The 20,770-nt window shown below is 44.8% G+C and overlaps 1 protein-coding gene across 3 annotated transcripts in view; it reads left to right on the forward strand.

Moving 5' to 3' along the window:
* LOC147023038 (mitochondrial fission 1 protein-like) overlaps positions 1–20,770 on the forward strand; it is a 43,660-nt gene that overhangs the window by 8,243 nt on the left and 14,647 nt on the right. The gene's annotated exons all lie outside the window — the stretch shown is intronic.

Consider the following 20,770-nt stretch of genomic DNA (forward strand, 5'->3'; position numbering starts at 1 on the left):
AGGGAGACGCGCAACTGCTGTCATAACGGGAAGGTTCAGTTACCGCCTTGATCACCATATCCAGAGGAACTGAATAATCTATGATGTAGCGGTGATGAACAATCTAAAAACTTCCAGGACAATATAAGGCAGTACAACAGTGCCCTGTCATTTGCTTCATTTGGGGCACAGGTAGTGTATCCTCCAGGAAGAGGGCCGTACACTTTTCGTTTGCATGGGCAAATCTACCACCGCACCGGTTCCTTGCATCCTGGTGAGAGCGAAAATCCTATCTATAATCAGCTATACATAATCGAAGGTCATCTGGCCTCAGAACATCGACTGAGGTATCTGGAAAATCACAACTGCAGGCGTGATACAATGAATTTATTGACTGATGTCATACAACGCAATAGCCCATTCGCGATGGCCTACGGACATATGTTTGAGGTGGAGAAGGCAGCCGTTGAGTCGGTGATTCAGAACAATAGTGATCCTCCAAATATCACCCATGTATTTTAAACAAGGGAGAGATCAGCGCCGGTATAATGCACCGACCCAAGATGAAGTGGCAGCTGTGTTTGTAGGTGACGATGGTGCTTCACCAGTCAATAGAGACATCGTTGTTCATCCTCGAAATCAGCCACCCAGAAAAATTTCCTACATGTCAGCAAATATAGACCCCATGGTCTATCCTGTCTTTTTCCCCCATGGTGATCTCGGCTGGCAGCATAATACTCCGCATAACCCACTCCACTCGACTCCAAAGCGGAACACGCTCACTCTCCTTCAATTTTACGCTCATTGCCTAGCATGCCGGGCTTAATTCAACCCATTTTTCTACGGCGGGAAATTGTTCCAACAGTATGTAGTGGATGCTTACGTCCGTACCGAGGCTGCCCGCTTGGACTTCGTGCGGAGGAATCAGAATAACCTCAGAGTGGATTTGTATCAAGGACTGATAGATCACATACAAACGCAGTCTGACCAACATGCCGGCAAAATTGTCATTTTGCCGTCATCATTTCAAGGTTCGCCACGTGCCTTACAGCAGAACTTCCAGGACGCTATGGCCATAGTTGGCAAATTCGGAAAGCCAGATATTTTCTTGACCTTCACATGCAACCCGAAACACCCAGACATAGTGGCCAACCTACCTGCAGGTCAGAAAATCGAACATAGACCAGATGTTGTGGCCAGAGTATTCAAACAACACCTCACTGAACTTCTGATTGATATCACAGAAAGCCACGTGCTTGGCGTGGTTGTTGCGTATGTCTATGTCATCGAATTTCAGAAACGAGGATTACCCCACTGACATTTACTGTTAATTCTCTCGCATGAATCCAAATTGAGGGTACCGGAAGATATTGGTAAAATAATTAATGCGAAATCCCGAGTGCTAACACCGAACCTCATTTGTACGAGGTCATAAGATCTTGTATGGTACATGGCCCTTGCGGAGGTCTGACTCTGAAGTCTGTATGTATGTCGGACGGCACTTGCAGTAAGGATTATCCGAAGACTTTTCGGGCCGAAACAAGCATGAGAATGGATGCATATCCTATGTACCGACGGCGCGATAATGGAACCACTATGAACGTTGGACAATACGAAGTTGATAACCGGTGGATTGTTCCATGCAGCCCGTATTTCAGCGATAAGTTTTCCGCTCATATCAATGTGGAGGCGTGCACAACCGTCAAGTCTGTAAAATTTTTGTTTAAATACATATACAAAGGTCATGATTGTGCAACATTAGAAATGAATGCAAATGCATTCGACCATGATGAAGTAACAAACCACCTGGATGCGATATACCTCAGTGCCCCAGAGGCATGCTGGAGGTTATTTGAATACAAACTGCATCGCCATTCGCACACTATCATACGTCTACCAGTTCATCTGCCAGAACAACAATTGGTGTACTTTCGTGAAGGCCAGGAACAGAATGCTGTTGCAAATGCTGCCACTAAAAACACTATGTTGACGGCATTTTTCAAATTGAACAGCTTGCACCCAACTGGCATACGTTACATTGACCTTCCAAACACGTACGTTTGGAATTCATCAAAGTCACAATGGCAACCGCAGAATCGAGGCAGAGAAAAAGTCATCGCTCAAATGTACTTTGTCAACCCCAACAAGATGGCGTTATATTGTCTGCATCTTCTCCTGCTTTCCATTCCCGGTCCCACAAAGTACGAAGACCTCCGAAAAGTACATGCGGTTGTTGAGCCGACCTTCAGAGATGCCTGCCTATGACTTCATTTGCTTAACGACGACTCCGAATGGGACAAAGCATTGGAGGAGGCGAGTGTTTTTCAGATGCCGAGACAACTTCGAAGTCTGTTCGTTACGATCTGCATCCAATGTACCCCTTCAGAACCTGCATTATTGTGGCAAAGACACAAGGCAATGCTCGCCGAAGATTTCGCACGCACTGTCGGCGAACAAGAGGGGGAACAGTTAGCCCTCCGAGAAATCAGTGAAATTCTCACGTGGAACAATGTAAACTACTGAGACCTGCATCGACCAGTTGTTGACATTGATGCAGTCCAGTATGATCCCATACCAGACGCAAACCCCAATCAAGTGCAACAGATGATGGATTCCCTCAATGCAGAGCAAAGAGAGTTCGTTGATCGAGTCATACTTGATTTAGCAGAAATCCGTCAACAAAATGTGACAAAACCACGGTTGTATTTTATTGAAGGACCCGGGGGAAGTGGAAAAACCTTCGTATACAACACACTTCTTGCCTACTTCCACAGCAAGCATGTTCGCACTGCAGCATGTGCATGAACAGGGATTGCAGCCAATCTTCTGAAGGATGGACGTACTGCGCACAATCTCTTCAAGTTCCCAGTACCCATAATGGACAACTGTACATGCAACGTTTCTCCACGGTCGAAATACGCAGAAACTCTGCGACAGACAACACTCTTCGTAATTGATGAGGCCTCAATGCTGCCAAAGAGTGCATTGAATGCTGTGAACATAATGTTGAGAGACATCTGCTAGAGTGATACCCCATTCGCTGGAAAGATCTTCATACTCGGTGGTGATTTCAAGCAGGTTTTGCCTGTAATGCCCAAAACATCCAGAGTAGGAATTGTTGAAAATTGTGTGAAATCTTCTCATCTGTGGCCCCTTTTCCATACGACCAAGCTCACGACGAATATGCACGCTGTAAACGATGCACAGTTCAGTGAATGGCTCCTACAACTAGGAAACGGGATTTTAAAAAGCAGCGAACACCCTACAGACGACATCATTGATATTTCTAAGAAATGCAACATCGTTCAAGACAACATAGTTGATGAAGTGTTTGGACCGGCGCTTAATGCATCTGAAGACGTGTTTGAAACCGCCATCCTCAGCCCAACAAACGAAAGCTCCCTGCAGCTGAACCAAATGGTGCTGAAAAAAATTGGAGAAGAAAAAACGTACCCCAGTGCAGATGAAGCTATCTGTGAAGATCAACAAGCGGACAATTACTCAATCGAGTTTCTCAACAGTATAACTCCAGCCGGAATGCCACCACACAAACTTTCACTGAAAGTAGGTTCAATCGTGATGTTCCTCCGTAACTTCGACATTCGACGCGGACTGTGCGACGGCACTAGACTGTGCATGCGAAGATTACACAACCATGTGTTAGATGGAGAAATCATTGGCGGAAACAAACACGGACAGCGAGTTCCGATTCCACGGCTGAAGCTGGCACCATCGGACGTAGCATTGCCCTTCACACTAAAGAGAACACAATTCCCCATCCGGCTTGCATACTGCATGACCATTAACAGGGTGCAAGGACAAACATTTCGTAGAGTGGGAATATACTTACCATCTCCATTTTTTTCGCACGGACAACTGTACGTCGCGTTCTCGAGAGCCAGAAGTTTTGACACGGTGTACGTCAAAGTAGACACGTGCACAAATCAGGGGACTTCTTCACAAGGAGTTGTGTACACCAAAAATGTCATGTACAAGGACGTTTTGTAGGCCTCATTAGATAAGGCCATGCAGTACATCGACTGGGATCCGGCTCTTACAAGAGCCGCCAGTGGTTGTCATATTGGGCTCATGGAACGGAATCCATCTGTGACGGGGTTTCGGCTAGTATAGTATAATGGGCGTAAGCCTGGAACTTCTAACACACTCTTCTCCGAACATATTCTGTTCATACTTCCGAAATCTTTACATTATGTGTTCCATGTATTTACGCAGGTGATAGCGGATTAAAAAAAAAATCGAATATAGATAGAATTTTCAAAGAGGGAATCAATGACGTCACAATCAGCAGCGTTCGACTGCAAACCAACGGCCGGGTCCCAGACGACGTGCTTTACTTAACTAAGGCCATGAGTTCAGGACATTTGTTAAAATCAGCATTTACGACTTTTATCCTGCCATGTTGTTAATCTGTTGATGGGGGTAATATACATATATATATATATATATATATATATATATATATATATATATATATATATATATATATATATATATATATATATATATATATATACATATACATATATATATATATATACATATATATATATATATATATATATATATATATATATATATATATATACACATATATATATATATATATATATATATATATATATACATATATATATATATATATATATACATATATATATATATATATATATATATATATATATATATATATATATATATATATATATATATATATATATATATATATACATATATATATATATATATATATATATATTTATATATATATATATACATATATATTTTTGAGTCATTCGTTTGAGTCATTCGGCACATGGCGTCCCACCATCTTGCTGTAATAGATGCGCTTGGAGAGGGTTGTGCTGCAGGAGTCACTGGGTGACCCTCAAAACCAATGTCGTGTAGAGGACCGCACCTGAAGCCACCCTCGGAGGGGCCCCCCAGCTCAAAATTTGTATGCTGTCCTGGCTGAAGCCCCATGCACAACAGTATCGTCATGTCCAAAAAGGGGATGCTGACTTTGAGGCATTCAACCATAATCTCTCAGAGGGTGTGCCACTGGCTGCTAAGCTAGACACACGTGCCAAGTGTCTGAAGCCACAGTTCGCCTCGAACTGAGCGGGGTTGCTGTTCCGGTGACAACTTCCCCCACACACTCAAACCTTCCCCCTGCACCACCCCCCCCATCAATCCTCACCTTGCTCCCTCAAAGCCTCTCCCTGCCCCCCATCCTGCAACCTTCTCCCCCTCCCCCCCCCCACCTCTGATTGTGTGGACCTCAAACATCTGAAGTCTCTGCTGTCACCGAACAGGTCTCTCAATCCACGCTGCTGCCACTAAACGAGACATCATCATCTGTTTAATGGAATCCTTCCTCCCACAGGACATATCTGACTACTCCGTGGCTCTCCCCAGTTATTGCCTCCTCCAATTTGACAGGCCTGAACCAAGCCCCAGCGTGGAGTTTCACTTTACATCAAAAACTCATTTTCCCACTGCCCTTGTACTGACCTTACACCTCCCAAACCCCAGGAGTACCTCTGATGTGACTTCCCCTCCACTCCTACCTCTTGTTCGTCCGTGTATTGTACCATCCTCCTAACAGTGACGACTCGATCTACATTTCTCAAGCAGACAACATGGACAAACGTTTAACCACTCATCCCCACTCTCTCTTCCTCATATGTGGAGATTTCAGTTGTCACCATGTAAATTGGCTGGGTGTTTGTACCTCTCTCATTGACCATGGTACTTCAGCAAAGGACTTCTGTGACTCCATGGGACTGACTCAATCTGTGAACTTTCCAATCCGGATTTCTCCCAATGGTGAATCCTCCCTTCTGGACTTGATTAACTTTCCCATAAATGTCTCCCACTCTTCCTCCGCTCCAATTGATTCATCTGATCATATGCTTGTGAATGTCAACATCTCTCCAGCTGTTCTCAGAGAACTGGCATTTCACGCAAGCAGATTGGCAAGGACTACAAGCAGTCATTTTTCTTCATATCAGGACTGGTCTCCCATATCTACTGCTAATGTTAACTCAGACTGGGAATTCTTCCACAGAAACCTGTTCTCTCTCTCTCTCTCTCTCTCTCTCTCTCTCTCTCTCTCTCTCTCTCTCTCTCTCTCTCTCTCTCTCTCTGTCTCTCTGTCTCTCTGTCTCTCTGTCTCTCTGTCTCTCTGTCTCTCTGTCTCTCTCTCTCTCTCTCTCTCGCTTGGCACGCACGTGCAAACGCAAGGGGCTGTTGCTCAGTCTCTGGCGGTACGTGTGGAGCCTGTGTTGCTTTCTCTCTTCTTATCATCTTCTCCTCTCTCTAATGTATTTTTTGGGGGTGTTCCTTGTGTATAAATTGTTATCAATGCTTTATCGATTACTTAAAAATTGAATTGGTTTCTTCTCTTCTTTTTTCCACTCTTGTATATAATCCTTTGCTTTGTTGTATTGAATTTTTACCTTTTATACTTTTTTGTAATAAAAGTCAAAAGTCTCCTCTCTCTCTCTCTCTCTCTCTCTCTCTCTCTCTCTCTCTCTCTCTCTCTCTCTCTCTCTCTCTCTCTCTCTCTCTCTCTCTCTCTCTCTCTCTCACTCACTCACTCACTCACTCACTCACTCACTCACTCACTCACTCACTCACTCACTCACTCACTCACTCACTCACACTCACACACTCACACACTCACACACACACACCCCATCTCTTCTTCAATTATCCTACCTTTCTTCCAACACTTGGCACATGGAAACAACCTGCCTTCTCTTCCTGGAAGGCTAATCCGACCGAAGGCAATCTTAGTGCATTATAAAGAGTCCGCAGCGAGTTTGTGGCCACTCTTAGGTGAGCCAGAAAACAACATCTGTCCAACATTGAGAATGAATTTTCAAACTTGTCTCCTTCCTCAAGAACGAGGTGGCACCTTGTCAAGTCTCTCTCTGGTGTGTGCTCCCCTTCCATCCATGATCTATCCCCCATCATTGAGCGATGATCAATGATGCACTACTATCTACTGAACTGTTTACGTTTACATATGTCGATGATTTAGCTCTTGTTCAATGTCGTCAATCACACCATCCTTCTAATATGCAATGAGCAGCCAATAACCTTTTGAAATGGTCTCGATGCAATAATATGAGATTAAACTCTGCAAAATGTATTAAAATGGATGTTTCATTTATGCGAGAGCCTCCAAATGAGCCAATTGTGCGGATTCCCAATTCCCTCTCTTCAAATGGCACCACAGCCGACTTCTTGGGAGAAGGCTGAATGCCTCAATTTTGTGTTTGCTTCAAATATTGTGTTCCCAACCTCTCACTCTCGGTACCCATCCATCCCTGCCATACTCAACTGTTCCTGGGCTTTGTGCCTTTTTCACCGGAGATGGTGGAGAAGGTTCTAGAACCCTCTACACTGACTGCTACTGGACCAAATGGCATCAGCTCATGTGTCCTAAAAACCTGCTCTGCTGCTCTTGCACATCCTTTGTGGACTCTGCCCTTTTCATCCTCTTATTTGCCCTTGGTAATCTTCCATCTGTTTGGAAATCCACCAACCTTACGGTCACTGCATCTCTGGAAAAGTTAAGACAAATATCCCTTCCAGATCATTTTGATAAGACCGCTGAATCATTCATTGTAAGATGGATCCTACATGATATTACTCCGAAACCTGATCCACACCAGTTTTGGAACTGTAAATTGCTTTCCACTTCACATTAAACCTGGTGTTAGCTTCGTGGTTAGGGTGGCTGGCTGGCTTAGGATCTTAAGGTCCTGAGTTCAAGCACCGTTGGCTGCTGAATTAACACCAGGTGGGGTTGATTCAGCCTGTCATCCTTCCGAGGTTGGCAAAATGAGTACCAGTGTACTGGTAGAGGGGCACAGCATCAGCGGCACAGCCGCGCTTCCAAGAAATTATAGCTACCCCGGCAGCCAAGCTGCCATACGCAAGAACAGAACTGAACTTCACACTGCTTCATTAATATGTGACATCCGATATAAGTTAGTGCAGAAAAGGTGAAATCACTTTCCTTTCATTTTAATTGACATATAAGCTTTTGATCGAACTGATCACACAATTGCCATCGCGAAGCCAATTTATCTCGGCATACGTCCTCCGATTATTAATTGGATCTGCGATGTATTGTTCTCCCATCAGCAGTGTGTACGCTACCACGTCAGTACGTCACTCGCTCTGATTTGGCATTGCTCAATGCAGCAGTTCCTCAAGGAACATGCTTGGGCCCCATCATTTGTTTTTTTTGAGCGGTGAGCGATGATCAATGATGCACTACTATCTACTGAACTGTTTACGTTTACATATGTCGATGATTTAGCTCTTGTTCAATGTCGTCAATCACACCATCCTTCTAATATGCAATCAGCAGCCAATAACCTTTTGAAATTGTCTCGATGCAATAATATGGGATTAAACTCTGCAAAATGTATTAAAATGGATGTTTCATTTATGCGAGAGCCTCCAAATGAGCCAATTGTGCGGATTGGAGACCATCAGATACATAAGGTATGCACGATGAAAGTTTTTGGTGTTTGCATTCAAAATGATTTAAAGTGAGAAGCTCATGTGGAAAATGTCGATAAACGTGCGAATAGTAAACGCCACATGTTACATCTTTTGAAACGTCATGGTTTACCGCCCCAAGACTTGCTTACTATTTTCAAAAGTAAAGGTGCTGTTAAGACCTTGACGTTTTAGCCAGCAATGACAACGTATAAAAATGTATGTAAAACGTTGGCGTACACTGAAGTTTTGAGGTTTTTTTTTTAAAGTTTTGGTCGTATTCATAACGTTGTTCGTATGTATAACATATTAGTAACGGGCACAGAACGTTTCGTTGTCTTATAGATAACTTGTACCAACGAATGCTTAGCCTGTTGTCGGCGTTCACAACCTATGCCCAACGATAGTTTAACTTAGGCATAGCGCACTGCACGTATCGCCGACGAACTCGTGGCGTTCTCTGTTAAAAACTTGCCGCACGCCGATTTAAATCATAACCGCCTGAAAATTGGAAGTGTCAACATCGCAGTCACACCTTGACGATTTAGCCAGCGTATGCCGACCTATGAAAAATGCGTCTAAAACGCTGGCACACGTCGAATACGGTATGGGTAAGTTTTGTATACGTTAAGAGCACGCTGAAAAACAATGAAGTACGCTGTCATATTCCGTGGTACGTCGAGTACGTCGTGAAATTTCAAGCATGCTGAAAATTTTACGACGTACTCGACGTATGGCTCTCAAGTTCCGCATACGCTGGCATAAGTTCTCGGCACGCTCCGCGATCGTTGACACACGTCGGACACACGTTACTTGAAAGTTACTCATAAGTCAAAACACGTCGAGGTAATGTTTAGCATACCCGAAACTTAATTTTTAACCTATGAGTAACGTGCTTTGAACCTATGAGTAGCGTGCTTTGAACCTATGTGTAACGTATCTCAAACGCACATTGTCCTATGTAGACGAATTTGATTTACGTCTTCCGGACGACCACAGAATTTACTGAACATGTTTCTAACTTACAGCTACCGTATAATGGCGTATTGGCAGCATTTAGGGGAATTGGTATATACAAATGGGCTTCAAAAGAGGAACCCGTCAGTGTTCCAGACTCCATATTGAGTGGATGTCAATGTCAGTAGTATCAGTAGTAGTAGTATTAGGTGAGCGTGTCAGTAGTAGTAGTAGTATTGGTATTAGTAGTAGTAGGTCCATGTCAGTAGTAGTTGGTGAGCGTGATGGGGAGGGTGTGGGTGATGATGGATCCTCGTTGCGTCCACGAATAGAGACTACTTTTCACCATTGTTCGATGTTCTTTTCGGCTAATTTTTTTTTCTCATTCCCACAATGAACTATTTTTTTGTTTCAGTTTTTAAAGTATTCAAAACGACTTGGACAAATGCATAATGTCCTAGTAATGAACACAGAACGCTTCGATAACTCGTAGATAAGATATACCAACGATTGATTAGTGTGTTTTAGGCGTCCACAACCTATACCCAACGATAGTCTAACGTATGCATAGCGTGGCAGCGTATCTTCGACGATTACGTGAGGTTTTCTATTCATAGGCTGCAACTTCACTTTTAATAAATGCCTGTCACTCGCCTATTGTTTTTGGACGCTGGTGCAAGGCAATTGAAATCGTTTCCATTGAATGAGTTAAATCGCTTCCACTGGACTATTGAAATGATTTAATAATAATGCTTGGTTATCCTTGGAACCACTCTGGCTAGCAGCTCGTCGAACATTGCTGGGGGCATTCGCAGGAAGTTGATGAAGGATGCATGGTCCGCGTTCCGGAGTTCCACCATGAGCTGGTCATATATGCCGTAATGGCGTTGCCTCCTGATCCAAGGTCTCACCCAGTTCCTTCTCCTCCGTTCACGTCTTCTTCTCCCAGCTCTATTGGCATGCAACCGGTGCAGTGTCAACTGGATGAGGTCATGTTGATGTTTGAGGACAGGTAGGTATTGTCGTCTCAGCCTTGCCGTATCCTCCATCTCTCGAAATGACATGGACATGTACTCACCACGAAGTCTAAAAAAAAGACGGGTTCCTCCTGCGAAGCCCCTTTTTATATACCAATTCCCCTAATCCAGGGGTTCCCAACCTGTGGTACGCGTACCACATGTGGTACATTTGAACTTTCTCGGTGGTTTTGGTTAAAGTATGGTGGCATCTGCGGTGTGGTACGTGGCAGCTTTTTTTTTTTTTTAAACGCAGTTTTTATTTTACTTCTCTCTCATGCAGCTTGTGCACAATATTAAATTTATATCGAAAGCGGCTGTCCACTGACAGCTGTTTGTTATCAGCCATTGTGCACAATTCTTATTATTCGTTTTGTCTCTACACGCCACACTGTCATCATTGTTTATTACCCGGCTTATTGTTGCCGTTATCGTTCACCAGCATCATGTCAATGCAAAAATATTCGGAGAGTTATCTCAAGTTAGGCTTCACTTCCATCCAAAAAGGTGAATTAGAAGCTCCACAGTGTGTGATTTGTGGAAAAGTTCTCGGCAATCAATCTATGAAGCCAAGTCTATTGAAGCGCCATTTTGATTCTGTTCATCCTGAACACAGCGACAAGGACCATGATTTTTTTCGTCAGAAGGAAAATGCCATGAAAAGAGCACGCTTCGATGGCAGCGGCAGTTTTCAACAGCAGTCCACGGCAGCCGTAAAGACATCCTACTTGGTTGCACTGCGAATTGCAGAACAGAAAAAAACCTCACACCGTCGGTGAAAACCTCATCCTTCCCGCCACAAAGGATATCGTAAGTTTCATGCTGGGAGAACAAAGCGCCAAGAAGCTCAATTCTCTTTCGTTGTCAAACAACACAGTTCAGAGGCGCATTGAAGAAATGTTAACCAATATTCATGACCAGGTGGTGGCAGAAATCAAGGCATCTCCATGCGGATTTTCTATGCAATTGGATGAGTCAACTGACGTGGCAAATTGTGCCCAACTGCTAGCGTTCGTTCGGTACGTGCATAAAGCCAAGTTCAAGGATGAAATACTATTTTTCCGCCCGCTTAAAACCACAACTAAAGCAAAGGACATTTTCGAAGAGGTGTCTTCCGTCTTTGATCAAGTTGGGCTGTCATGGGTTGATCTGAAAAGCTGTACTACAGATGGTGCTCCAGCTATGTTGGGGTGCAGATCAGGTTTCCAAACGCTTGTGAAGGCAGTTGCTCCTGAAGTGCTTTCATAGGTCCATACTGTACGATGCTCATAGGCCTACACTGTACGATCCACCGCCACGCACTCGCAGCCAAGGCGCTCCCCAAGCCATTGACTGACGTTCTCTCAACCATGATCAAAATTGTGAACCAGGTGAATTCCCAGGCTCTCAATTCGCGACTTTTCAAGAAACTTTGCGAGGATTTCGACTCCGACAATAAAGTTCTCTTATTCCACACTGAGGTGAGATGGTTATCCCATGGAAATATGGCGGAGCGCGTGTTTGAACTGCGAGCTGAGCTTCGTGAATTCTTCGAAAACTATGGGAAACCAAAGACTGTCGATTTCGTCGCTGCTTTGAACGACCCCGACTGGGCATTGCACCTGGCTTATTTGGTCGACATTTTCTCTCAATTAAACGCCCTGAACAAGTCTCTTCAGGGGACTGGCGTGACTATCATTGACTTCATAGACAAGGTCAAGGGATTTCAGGAAAAATTCCGTCTGTGGAAGACGAATGTCGAAGTGGGAGTGGTGGTCATGTTTTCTTGCACGGCCGATATTCTTCAGAAGCGTGAAAAGAATCCCCCAAGGAGTTCATACAACTGGTAAAAGATCACCTCGCTTATTTGGATGAGGAATTAAATTCCTATTTTACGGATCTCAAGGAACTGGATCTGAAAATGATTCACAACCCATTTCGCATTAATGCATTGGATTTGCCACCTGGAACAGGACTGCAGGAAAGCTTGATTGATCTCCAAAACGACTCCACAGCACGAGATCAGTTTGACGAGATGAATCTTACGGACTTCTGGTGTGGAATGTTGGGGTCTTACCCTAAGCTAGCTGCCCTGGCTGTTCATTCGCTCATAGTATTCCCATCTACATGGCTGTGTGAAGCTGGGTTCTCGTCAGTCGTTATTCAAAAAACAAAACAAAGATCCCTACTGGATGTTGAACATGATGTTCGGTGCGCTTTATCCAAAACAAAGCCTGACATCGACCTGCTTGTGAGCAAGAAGCAGGCTCAACCATCCCATTGACTGGACATTTTACACAATCAAATAGGTACTCACTGTATCATTCTTTTGTTCAGATCAGATTGCTCAATGTCATAGTTGTGAATTGTTAGTATTGTTTCCCACCGATCTTGGTAGAGAAGGTTTTATTACACATCAGACATATGCATATGGAGACAACAGGCTTTGAACACAATAGTCCACCCAGCCTAATCCTCTGGTGAGCTGTCTTTCGGCACTGCCTTATATTCAGTTTATTGCGACCTCTGAATAACTGTGTGTCAAAGAGGATTTATTACCATTCATTAATTTATAGCATTCTCCTGTCAGTACTGCTGATAAGAGAGCACAGAAAGTGCAGAAACAACACCCTTGATTCCCTTAAAGAATTTTCAAAGGTAGCCTCCTACATGTTGTTGGGTCTTACCAGTTCTGGGCAGTGATCCAACAGATTCCAGGTAGCCCAGCTGCCCGATCAGCAAGGCCATTTCAAACAGTCAACAAGACCAGCTGTGTTGTAACAGTGCCAGCCCTTTGGCTGAAAAAACAAGTTCCTTGACAGTGCACAGATAAACATTGGGAAGATTTATCCTTTCCCCATTTCCAATTAACTCAAGAGTTTTAACCAAACACTAGTAGACATGTTTGGTTGCTGTTAGAGTACATACAATCCCCGACATTTCCCTCCTCTTGTTTCTTTGAAACATTTGCAAAAGAAACTACAAATGGAGAAATGGAGCATCCGCAGGCCGGCAGGTCAGCAGATAGCAACCCCCAGTGGGTGGGCCATCCTTATGTTTAGCTCCAAATGGTCCATGACGGTCGGGAGTTCCACCTGCGCCCCCTAGCCCAAAAGGGGGTTCCTACCCACTTTCCAACCGGTCCACTAACACCCCAAGTCTTCAACAAGGGAAATCGGGAAATATCACAACATTTAAACATAGAATATAAGAAAGCCAAGCACTCCCAAAAGCTGTTCGTACAAGAATTGCTCATGGCTAAACAAGAATGAAGTTATACAGGAATATACGTTCCATTAAATATTTGATTACATATTGCCGCTTAATGAACTTCATGAACAACAAGTAAGGCAGTGTTAAAGTATATAAATGTAATGTTCTTTATGAACAAAGCAAAAAGATATTTGATAAACTGCAAGCCAGAGTATAATGATGGCACAACTTGCCAGCAATTGCCAACAAGGCAAATCAAATGGTATTTCTACCTAGCCCTTCAATTGGTGCAAGTAACGAAAGACATTCGTCCAATGTGAGTTGAAGCAATTGTTCATCACTCGGAGGAAGCCTGAGTAATGGATCGGCGACTACTGCAAGGTTACAATATGTTTCATTGTTCGTGGGTTGGGGTGACATGGGTGGGGTACATAGTATTGGAATGGGGGGGGGGTAGGTGTAAGTGCAGGGAGGTTTGAGGATGGCAGCAGTCCAGCAGTGTTCACCGGAGCCATCACCGTCTGACTAGCTGGGTACTGGGCTTTGTTGTCCATCCTGAAAAACACTTTGCAATGGCCTTTTGGGCGATTACCTTGAAAACCATCAGTAATATAAAGGCTGCCACGATGATTATCAGGATTGTTATAAAGAATCTTAAAACACTTCCTCCCCAACCCCCAAACAATCCCTTTAACCAGCTACTCATGTTATCATTACTGTAGTCTTTATATTTGCTCGCCTCTTTTCTTATGTGACCCGCGAGGTCATTAATGTTTTCTGAATTATCTGGGATGTACGTACAACACTCTTTGCCAATTACAGCACATGTTCCCCCTTTCTCAGCTAGAATCATGTCTAAAGCTATTCTATTTTGCATTACAGTAGTCCTTAATGCGACCAGCTCCGCGCTAATTTTTTCAAACCCATCAGCGGTATCGTTCCCCATTATTTCCAATGTTGATGCCATGCTGATAAGTTCTCTTCCTGCCACCCAGGCCCCATATCGGGGGAAAATTATCATTGCTGCATACGCCCCGCCTGATATAGCTCTCTTACGTCGTGTTTGATCTATCCCAGAGAATGGATCAGTGATCAAACGCATGTGCGGTACGACATAAGCAAGATAACATGAACCACCCCATTTGTTTGGCAGCCATGGGTAGGCTCTATACCCACACACAAAATATGTGCCATTAGATGCAACCTTCGGATATGTTCCATTCTCTCCCTTCCTGTTGGCTGGTAAGTCATTTATCTCTATTGATATATTACAAGTGGAGTTCCCTGCCTGAAATCTGACATGAGGCTTTGTCCAAGTAAGGCAGATAAACCCCATACGCTTATATGTGATTCTGAAGTACGGAGGTCTTTTCTTTCAATTAAAAGGAGGGTACCACGCACCTGTAAAGTCTACACATGATGAGTTACCGGTTGTTTTAGTCAAATTAAAGTTGTTGTACCAAGCAGCACCACAATAGTCTATTTCCTCAAATGGGATCACAGATAATGGCAAACCCGTTTGTGAGGAGTGCGGGAGATAAGCACACACCCAGCACTTAGTCTTATTACTCAATGTAGCATATTTGTGCGACAAAAGTAAGAATGTATTTATCCCATGTACTCCCAACTCGTGTAAATGTTCAGTGTGATTCCCAATTGCTCTTTTCCCCCTCTGTTGGATGGGTTGGATTGTCCAGTTATCAATTTGCCCTTCCACTTCCCAGCTTCCCATCCAGAGGGCAATTATAGCAACTAGAATTTGCTGTAATGGGTTCATTCTTGCACAACCTCCTCCTCTCTTGGGATGGCAAGTTTGCAGTGTGAAAAGTGTATCCAAGCAGGCTTACCTTCACACTTCACGGCAGTTGGGGTGGTCAGCAATACCTGAAACGGTCCTTTCCACCTTGGTTCCAAGGCCGTTTTCCTTGTAAAGTGCTTTATCAGTACGTAGTCTCCTGGCTGGAAGGTGTGATACGGCCTTTCCACTGGCTCGGGTAAGGCCTCCTTCACTCTCGTGTGTATCGTCCTCGCGATCCTGGAGAGCTGTTTACAGAAAATCAGCATGTTTTCATCCATCATTGCAATACTCAATTTGTTTATGTTGGTGGGGGCAGTCACGGGAAGCCGCATCGGCCTTCCCATTAGTATTTCATGAGGGGATAACCCTGTCTTCCGGTTCACTGTGGATCGCATGCTCATTAGTACCAAGGGTAATGCATCTGGCCACTTCAACCCTGTTTCCGTTGTTAGTTTCGCCAGCTTGTTCTTTAGGATACCGTTCTGTCTTTCCACGACGCCGCTGACTGTGGGTGATAAACACAGTGAAATGCCTGTTTTATTCCCAGTGCTTTACACGCTGCCTGTGTTAGTTCCCCCATAAAGTGTCCCCCTTGATCATGTGATATTTTGTGAGGGATGCCAAATCGGCAGAAGAAGCTTTTTAACAAGTGCTTCACAACGGTGGCAGCATCTGCCTTTGTACATGGGTATGCCTCTACCCATTTAGTGAACATGTCTACCACTACCAAGACATTTCCATATCCGCATGATGGTGGCATATTTATAAAGTCTATTTGTAGGTGCACAAAAGGACCCCAGGGGGCCGGGTGGGCTCCCGGCTGCCCTATCTTATCAATTTTGTGTTGGTTGTGTTGTTGACATACCTGACAAGTTTTACAGACCCCTTCTGCTATATTCCCAATCCCTGGGGCATACCATGATTCTTGGACTTGTCTCACAGTCCCCCTCTTGCACACATGTCCATTCAAATGGGCCATGCGTGCAAGCCATGGAAGGGTTTCAACAGGTGCTATTACCTTCCCCCTGTTTGACCAAAGTCCGTCGTCATCCGCTGCTCCTCCTGCTGCTTGCCACTTATCATGGACCTCCTGTGTTGCAGCAGCTTGAATTGCAATAATGTCTGACAAGCTGTATTGGTGCAGCTTGATTTGCTCCTTCGCCAATCGTGCTGGCATTATCGAAGGCAAAGGCAGACTAGCCGCCTCTTTTGCAGCTTTATCTGCTTTATCATTACCTTTGTCAATGTCAGTTGTCAGTTTCTGGTGTGCACGGCATTTAATAACTGCGACTTCCGCTGGCAGTGTAATGCTTGTCAACAGCTCGGACACCAAACTGCCATTCTTTATTGGTGTTCCTGCAGAGGTGAGAAACCCTCGCATTTTCCATATCGCACCTTTGTCATGTACAACACCAAAAGCATAGTTAGAGTCAGTATATATGTTCACCGCAGAATCGGCAGACAGCTCGCAGGCCCTAATAAGGGCACACAATTCCGCCTGCTGGGCGGAGAAATGAGAAGGCAGACGGGACGCTTCCATTAATTTGTCAACTGTACACACAGCGTATCCTGCATGCCCCGAGCCATCTAGTCCTCGGTATGCCGAACCATCAACAAACAAGGTGAGGTCCGGTCGCTCTAGTGGTTGATCCTTTAGATCCGGGCGTACAGTGGATACTTCCTGGATCGCCTCCGTGCAATCGTGTGGGTCGCCGTCGTCCTCCGTTGGCAGCAAAGAGGCTGGATTAAGAACGTTGCATCTTTCAATCCGTAGATTCGGTTGGTGTAGGAGAGTCGTCTCATACTGCATCAAACGTGTATTGGTTAAATGTTGTGTTTGTTTTTGTGTGAGCAAAGCCGCAACACAGTGGGGAACCCTTAAAACCAGAGGGTGCCCCATTACAATTTCTGCCGTGCGTTTAACTGCATAACTGGCTGCAGCCACTGCTTGTAAACAAAGAGGTAGGCCGCGTTCGACCGGGTCCAGCCTTCTACTGAAATATGCGATTGGACGTTGGCGGTCACTGTGCGATTGTGTTATCACAGCCTGTGCAAATCCCTTTGTTTCATGAGAGTAAAGGAAGAACGTTTTGTCATAATCTGGTAGCCCCAGAGCGGGAGCCACCGAAAGTGCTGCTTTCAATTTTGTAAAGCATTCCCCCATCTGCTCATTCCACACAATTTGATGTGGCTGGTTTTTCCCGACCACAACATACAGTTCCTTAGTTAGAATTGCATAATCAACAACCCATTGTCTACAGTAAGTTGCCATACCTAGGAATCGCATCATCTCCTTCTTTGTGCGAGGGCGGGGGACTTCCGTGATCGAAGTTATCCTCCCTTTGTCCAACTCCCTCTTTCCGTGGGAGATTTGGTGTCCCAGATACTTAACCCTTTCTTGGACCATTTGCAGTTTGTCCTTGTTTACCTTGTGGCCTTTTCTTGCTAACGCCCGTAGCAGCTGCAGCGTATCATTTGTACACGCTGCTTTATTTGGGGAGCAAATTAGCAAGTCATCCACATACTGTAGCAGCACTGAGTTACCTTTGAAAACAACATCTTCTAGATCCTTGTGTAGAGCCCGCGAAAATAATTTTGGACTATCTGCGAACCCCTGGGGCAACACAGTCCATATGTACTGACGGCCTTTGTACGTAAAGGCAAATAAAAACTGCGATTCCTTATCAATGGGTACGCTAAAAAACGCAGAACATAAATCGATGACTGAGAAATGAGTGGAGCTTGCGGGAATAGATGTTATCAGTCCCTCTGCACGAGGTACCACAGGGTGAACACCTTGAATTATCTCATTCACTTCTCGCAAATCTTGGACAAATCTCCATTTATCCTTCTGTGGCTTTTTTACTGGCAATATAGGTGTATTACACGGACTTGTAGTTTCCACAATTATACCCTGTTCCTTCAAGGACTTAATTACTGGTGCAATACCAGCCTCTGCCTCCTTTCGGAGAGGGTATTGGCGCACATTTGGCAAAGGCATTCCCGGTTTGAGTTTAACCACTAGGGGCGTTGCCCCAATGATTCGACCCACATCATTGTCATGTTTGGTCCACAATTGTGGTGGGACCTCTCCCATCAGATTTTCCACCTTTTCTATCGTGTTCATCATCTCCAATGCCTTTTCACGCTTTGGTGGTAAATTAACATCTTCCACCAGTCCTTGTATCTCCTTTTCCATAAGATCACAAATCCATCCTTCGTTATTCTCCAGCTTATGCACTTCCCAGTGCACTATTGTTTCTGTGCAGCTCACTGCTGCCTCCTGTAGGCAGTAAACCATAAATCCCAAATCCTTTGGGTGATATCCCTTTGCTGTAGTCATTGTTGCATGTGAGGTTACTCCCGGCGGATACTTTGTCAACTGCTTTTGCTCGTCTGTGAGTTTAAATTCGCATTGCGACACCTTCCTTACCAACCATTAGGCGGCAAAGCAATAAATCATTACGTGTTTCCAAATGCGGAGCAATTTTCTCCGCAAATTCAATGTCATCCCCTCCCGCATCATAATAGATTGTACAATGTGGAGGGTTATAATATGTGTGCATTGTCACTTGTGCATTGTCTAGCCACATTTGCATTTCCTTATTTTCGTCTGAGATAAGATCTAGGCATGCCCAAGCATTTCTAATTGGTTCCTCTGGCAGTCTCCACCAATAAACAATCGGATGCGGTGTCATCAGGATCATCATTGCTAAATGTGTCTTATCCCTGGGAATATCAACATAAACCCCTTTCTTTGTGCATGCTATCGTGCATCCTAGCTTACACAACAAATCTCTACCTAGCAGATTAACTGGCGTAGTGGTTGTGAGAAGGAAAGCATGTTTCTCTTGCAAAGGTCTGCACCGTACTGGTAATTGTGTTGTTGCTTTTAGTGTCTGTACCTTACCCCCTAATCCTACTACTTGTACTTCGGTGTTTGATTTTTCAACTCCTGGCAGTTCCTTCACTGCAATAGTGGAATGAGTGGCTCCCGTGTCGACTAAGAAAGGAAGCTTCTTACCTGAAACATCCAGAGTGAAGGTCGGCTCCTCTGTTGGTGTTAGTGTCAGCATCGCTCCCTGCAACACGGGTCCACCCGCGGTGTGTCAATACGACTTACGACCCTGCAGCCGTCTTGATCCACCGTCTTGTTGAAACCCCGGCCGTCCTTGAGGGCAATTCCTTCGCCAATGCCCTTGTTTCCCGCACTGGAAGCATTCCTGCGGCGGCGCTGTCGGTTGTGCTCGGCTTTGGCCTGCTGCAGTTTTTGAGCATGTCAGTAGAGGCGATCGTGTCCAACCTTGACCTTTCCCTACCTGTTTCTTGGGTTTCCCTCTGCTCGGTGCCGCCGGCGGGGGTCTTTGTTGGATTCTCATTCGGCGATCCCACTGTCTAGCCGTTTCTTCGTCTTCTGAGTCTGTGTCATCTTCCTCTAGCTCCCACTTTCTCCAATCTTTATTCTTCCTTTGCTCTGCCACTTTGTCTAATAATACCATTTGGAACACTTCCTCTTTAATTTTTGTTTTCGCGCTCTCCTTCTCTTCTGACCGGGATGAACATTGGTCGGCAGCTGTACAAATCTCAGTTGCTGGTCTTGCCTGCCAGCCTAGCATTACATACTTTAACTGCTTCTTAATCTGGGGTCTGAGCCCTTCCATTAGGAAGTTAGTCAACGCTCGTTGTGGTATCTCTTGTTCAACTTGAAAACCCCCATATTGCAAGAATGCCTGCACTAATCTATGCATGAATTCGGTCGCCCGCTCCCCTTGGCGTTGCTTTGTTTCATAGATCTTATCCCAATCTAACGTTGCCGGCCGCATTGCGCTCTCAATTGCATCATAGAGGAGCTGACGTGCAGTCTGCCTCTGTGCAGCAGTCCATGCCGCTGCTCCCTGTGGCTCTTCCTCTGGCCAATTACCATCCTGTTTAGCCCTTTTCCACACAAATGGGGACAGCACTGCATGGCATAATACTCCAATGTCGCTATGCGAGCAGCGGTGTGCCTCAACCCACTGCACTATCAATTCCTTTGTTGCTCCCACATTCCCTCTCAGTTCTAATACTCGTTCCTTCATCGATCTCAATTCACTTTCTCTAAACGGTCTGTACACCGATTGAGCTGGCCCTCCTGGCCCCGCTGGAATTATTTCTTGGACCGGGTAGGCAGAGGCTGTGGCCAGCAGTCCCATGGCTCCCAGGTCCAGATACAAACTTGGTGTGCTATTCACACACGCAGGTGGAACACCTGCATTGTTTCCCTGGTCTTCCCACCTCTGCACTGCAG

The sequence above is a fragment of the Eptatretus burgeri genome, chromosome 7 (assembly GCF_056783735.1).
Source record: "Eptatretus burgeri isolate ZD-2024b chromosome 7, Ebu_testis_v1, whole genome shotgun sequence".
Taxonomy (NCBI): Eukaryota; Metazoa; Chordata; class Myxini; order Myxiniformes; family Myxinidae; genus Eptatretus; species Eptatretus burgeri.